This window comes from Octodon degus, unplaced genomic scaffold (genome assembly GCF_000260255.1).
Source record: "Octodon degus isolate 3935 unplaced genomic scaffold, OctDeg1.0 scaffold00183, whole genome shotgun sequence".
Lineage (NCBI taxonomy): Eukaryota > Metazoa > Chordata > Mammalia > Rodentia > Octodontidae > Octodon > Octodon degus.
This window is the reverse complement of record NW_004524759.1, coordinates 3,369,797-3,375,636: the sequence shown is the minus strand read 5'-3', so window position 1 is coordinate 3,375,636 and position 5,840 is coordinate 3,369,797.

Below are 5,840 nucleotides of genomic sequence, written 5' to 3'. Positions count from 1 at the left end.
CCTTCCTTCCTTCCTTCCTTCCTTCCTTCCTTCCTTCCTTCCTTCCTTCCTTCCTTCTTTCTCTTTAATGTATTTGGTACAGGGCCTCACTACTCAGCTTGAATTCGTAATGATCCTCCTGTTTTCAGCCTCTCCAGCCCTGAGATTACAAGCATGTACCACAATGCCTGGTCTTGGTGACTGTCTCAGTGCGCCTGGGGGGTGGAGTTGGTGTGGCACCGTGGGGATCGAACCCTGGTCTCCCCGCTTACCTAAGCAGGTGCTTAGTCTGCTGAGCTATCTTGTGGGCCCTAAACAAAATATTTCAATGTTCTCCTATGTATGACAATCATATGTATGGATCTAGCTATGGATATTTAAAAATAACATCTTTAAAATTTAAAAAAATTATTAGTTGAATTCTTAAATTATCTCATCTATCATGAAAGAATGTTGGATTATATCATATTTAATATAATTTTCTAGATCTGAATTACCCCTTTGAAATCTTAGCACATTAGAGTTTTGTGGACTTTTTGAAAGCAGAGTGGGAGACAAACCTGCATATGTTTTTCAGGGAAATAAAATATATAATAATTAGCAATGTGTTCTCTAGAATTTGAGTCACTCCAAACCAAGTGTGATTCACTGTCCATTTTTAGTTTGCCCTAGATGAGGAATTCACAGGGTATAAAGAAAGGAAGAGATGCACTCTAGAACAAATTCTAGTTTCTAAAGTCTTAGTGCATGTTTTTAATAATAAAACTATTGTAGGAAAAGAGGAGGAGGACTGTTGATCTACATGTCCTTAAGTCTGAAGCATGTTTCTCAATAGGACAAATGTAGATCACTTAAAAAAGAAATCGAGGCTCCCCCACCCCCCGCCCCCAGGATTTAAAACAGTGAATATCTTTCTGCACACTATAAAGACACCAATAAATGATAAGATGAAAGCCTTTAAAAGGGACCCAGAGCTGGGCTGGGATAGCTAGAATGATCTATAGCTTGATTGTTAATCTCAAATCCTGCGTGGCTTCCTTCCTAGTCATTTACCGCAGTTGCCTGTTCCTATTTTTTGGACATGAGTGTCTATATATTTTAATGGGTTTACTATGAGAAACCTATAGACCCCTTAGGGGTTAGCAACTTAGTAGTTGGCCTTCAACAATCCCCTGCACTCAGAGGGATGGGTAGGAAAAGGGAATAAGTGTGTATTGGCTGCCCACTCTCTCTTTGGCACCAGGCCAAGCATGCATGAAGTGAATTTTCAGTTTAACAGTAACCCACAACCGTCGGACCAACTGAAGTGCATTTTCAGAAAGACAATTCTCCATGCACAGTTTACTCACCAAGAGCTCAATTAAAGTATAAAATCCCTTTGTATTTCTCCCCATTCTCTGAAAACGGCAATAACTTTGGTATATTCTCACTAGCCGAGGTTTTAGAATTTAAAAGAACTCCAATGATATCAGATTCATTTCACTGTCAAGTATAAGATTCTACTTGTCCCAAGGCCTCTTGCACTCAGTCTTGGCCACCTTGTTAGCCCAGGCCCTGCCCAACACCTGTGTTTTGAGTCATAGTGTTACCTAGTGGTGACCTATGCTGCCCCCTCCTGGCATTTTTAGAAGCAGTAAAATCTGGTTAGCAAAGTTGTGAATTTGAGGGCTGATGAGATAGCCCAGCAGAGTAAGCACTTGCTTACACAAGTTTAGGGACTGGGATTCGATCCCCAGTACAGCAGCATACCATTCTGGCCCAGCCCCCTGGCTCCCTGACCTGGTGACTGAGTCTGGGCTTGATGGTGCACACCTGTAATCCCAGCCCTGGGGAGGCTGAAAACAGGAGGCTGAAAATGGGAAGATCACTATGAGTGTGAGCTGCATAGTTGGACCCTGTACCAAATATATTAAAAAAAGAAAAAGATGCAGCTTTGGTTCAGCTGCTCTTTGACTGGGAATGCGAGCCTGGGGCACATGGCTTGCATTCATTCTCCTTCTTTGATTGCAAGTTTTGGAGGAATAAAAAAAAAAAAACTTAGCCAGGTCATTGTCAATTGTGCCTAGGCTGTGGAATCAAAAACTTACCAGTGGCTCTGATTTACCACTTAATATGGAGCAGGAAAGTGTTTGGCGGTACTCACGTAGGGACAATATAAGGAGGTCTTCTTAGATAAGCACCAGCAGCTTGCTCTTGCATTGTGGCTACAAGTGTGTGTCAAAGCTGCGTGTTCACCTGGGGCACTTGGTCATACTACATTAGGTAAAGAATTTCTTGCTACATTACCATACATATTTTGTTTAATTTTAATCAAAATGACCCTCCAACATTCACAATAGTGTAATTGGCAATAAACCATACCATGCATATGAAAATGAACATTTAAAATCTTATCACTGGTTCACACAGCATAATACAGTATTAATTTGTTGGATTAAATTGTCAATTACTTTCAACACATAAAGAATCTGAGTTATGACACTCTTTCCTTTGCCATGGAAAACTCAACACAGGGCTGGCCAAACAGCTCAAGGATTAAAGTGCCTGTGCCCAGGGTTTGATCCCCAGGCTTGCTTTGCTGGCCCTGCCCCCAGGGCACTCTGAGACCGGGCGTGGTGGTGCGTGCCTATAATCCCAACTCTTGGGAAGCTGTAAACAGGCAGATCACTGCAAGTCAGATCTAGTAGTGAGACCCTGAACACCCTGTAGACCCTTCCCTAAAATACAAAAAAAAAAGAAAAAAACAAAAAAAAGAAAGAAAGAAAGAAAGAAAGAAAGAAAAGAAAAGAAAAACTCAATACAGAGAAGATGGTTGGTTTGCTTTGAATTGCAAATGAGGAAAAAATCTTTTAATTCATATGCTCATTGCTGTCTGGAGAGAAGGGTGAAAGGTAGCTTTATCCAGGGATTTTTCTTTAGCTATTGTGGAGTGGCTAAACTTACCAAAAAGGCCTAGTATTTGACATGTCCACTGAATGAAGGACTAATTCCTAGGGTTTCACTTACAAAGATGCCTGCTTCTTTGTATTAACTTAGGAGGTAGTATTTAAAGGCAAGCGTAGGCATGGCTGTGGCACAGGGAAGCACGGGCTCGTCCCATGTGGTCAGCTGATGCTGAGTCAGGGATCAACTTTGTTGGCATCACCAGGTAGCTGTGCAGAGATGCTGGAGCTCAGGGGACCCCCGAGCTGAAGCAGGGACTGCACCTCACCCACTTCCCTGTAGCACACCCACAGATTTGTTTTCCTAAATAAAATGTTTTTTTTTTTTGGTACCAGGAATCAAACTCAGGACCTCATACTTGCCAGGCAGATGCTTAAACCACTAAGCTGTCTCCCCAGCCTTTTAATAAAATTATTCTTTTTTTTTTTTTGTATTTTTAGAGAAGGGTCTACAGGGTGTTCAGGCTCTCACTACTAGATCGGACTCATAGTGATCCGCCTGTTTACAGCCTCCCAAGAGCTGGGATTACAGGCGCATGCCACCACGCTCAGTCTAATAAAATTATTCTATCACCAGATTTTTCTGCACTTTCTGATGAAGCCCATGCAAAATAAGTTTTCTTACATCTCTTTTCTAAGGGTTGCTCAAGCTTATAAACGATGTGAATTTTTCCTCCCAAGCTGTGAGTCAGAAGGCTTTTTATAAGGGAAACTCCCTTTCAGGCCCATCTGATTAAAGTATTTTAGAATAATTGAAGAGGTGACTATTCAGACAGTGCTCACACACGTATTTCTTCTCTAAAGGAGCCATCCTAGGGCACAGGCTCAGGGCTACGCTGGGGGCAGACTTCCTGCCGTGGGGTTCAGAGTGCTCCTGAAAGAGAAAGTAATTGTCACAAGTCTGCTAGGGCTAAGAAAGAACCGCTCTGGAAAACCGTTTTTCTTGTCTCACTCCTGTGCGAACTTGCAGAAAGCTTTGGATCAGTTACTTGTTAATTTTTATTTTATGCTTTGCACTTAACTGTTGCTAATTCAAGTATCGTCAGAGAGCACTGTCCCTGTTTTAAGTCCTTTAAAGTCACTCATTAGTGCAGTCAGGTATGGTGGACACCTCTAATCACAATCCTTGATGGCTTGGTGGCTGAGGCCAGCCCAGGCTTTAATCTAAGATCTGCCTCAAAAACAATAAACAAGCAAACAAATGAAGAAGATTTTTAGTATAGAAAATTGTTGATAGTTAGTCTCTTTTCTGTAGAGAGAAGCTAACCGTCTAACGTAGACATCTCCAGGTCAGCTAGAGCTTATAAGCATGCTTAGCTGAGTCCTTCTGCTGAGGTTGAGGCAAGGAGCCACCTTGGGCTGGTGTTGGAAGAAAGAAAACTCAAGGGGACAATCACACTGGTAGCCCACGTGCTGCACTTAGCAACCCTATAGGCACTGCAAGGAGGTTGCAGGGCGTGGAGGGAGGTGGATCCTGGAGTCAGGCAGACTCAACGCTCTGGATCCCTGGTCTGCTCAGAACTCCAGGTAAGTGTGGTCGCACACACAGGTCTGGCCCATGCTGTCCTTTGCTGAGTAGAGAGCTTATTAGGGGTGAGTCTTCTCCTCAGGAGAACATGGCTAGTGGTGACTTAGTATTCTCCCTGGTCCCAAGTGCTCAGTGTCAGTCAGTGGATCAGATCTGGAACCAACATTGACTCGAGGTGATTGAGTGCTCAGGGTCCAGGCATACCCCCATGGTGTTTCCTACTCGATTCTCACAATGCCCTTTAACGCAGTAATATACACAGGCTGAGTCTGTTCATTCACTAACTATCCGATGATTTTACCAACCACTTAGCATTTGAAAATAAACACCATTGGTGTGCTTTCCATTGGAAGACGAAGAAACTGAGGCATAAAAAGATGAAGTTGCTCCAGGTAACAGCATAGAAAGTCAAACTTGATTTTGAGCTCAATAATTTATGTCCAGTACCTGTGCTCTCCACCACTGCAATCGAGTTGCTCCTCAGCTTTCCTGTGTTGTGAGTGAAGAATTTACATAAGATTTACAATATGTGTACCTAAAATGTATCAATAAATGTAATTAATTTAAAAAACAACAAAAGACAAAAATTTAAAAAAAGGAAAAAAATGATTACATTTCTCCTTAGGAGCTGGTAAATGTGCATTAATGCATCTCAATTCTTCTTATGTCCCTTTTTGTCCCTTCCCTCCATCTCTTGGTCTCTTTTCCTTTTGCCAAAACAACCCCAAAGCAACACCGCAGCTTGCATAATTGATGTTTTAGAGATCAGTGTGAACAAAGTTTCAGTCACTGGGTGCATGGAAGTGGAAATCTCTAGACCAGTAGGAAGGAGTGATGGGTGTCACTGCCCTGAGTCGAGTCTGCTTCTGGGTTCAGGTGAGGAAGTGGGTACATCTCCTGGGTGAGTCCCTGTGGGAACTGAGGCTTTGCTGCTTGTGGGCATTCTTTTTTTTTTTTTTTTTTTTTTTTTGGTACTGGAGATCGAACTCAGGACCTTGCACTTAGAAGCAGGCACTTAGGCTGCTGTGCTATCTCCCCAGCCTCCTTGTGTCTTCTTGAGATTGATACCCAAGAGCCGGATGCCTGCAATCAGATGGACATGAGTTAAAATCTTAGTCTTGCACAACCCTGCTGTGTGTCTGTGGTCAAGTTGTTCACTTCCAAGATTCTTCACTTCTTCTCTCTACAGGTGAGTACAGAGTGATCCTCACATCACAGGTTGGGAGAAAATTAGATTAACCTTCTTGCATTAATTTAGAATGAGATTAAATTAGTAGCATTTAAGCACAGGAAGGATGCTTAATACAGAGGCCATTGTGGTTAACCACTGGGGACGCATGGAGTGGCCCTGGCAGTATGCTTGCTGCCCAGGGAAGGGGACAACTTGGAAG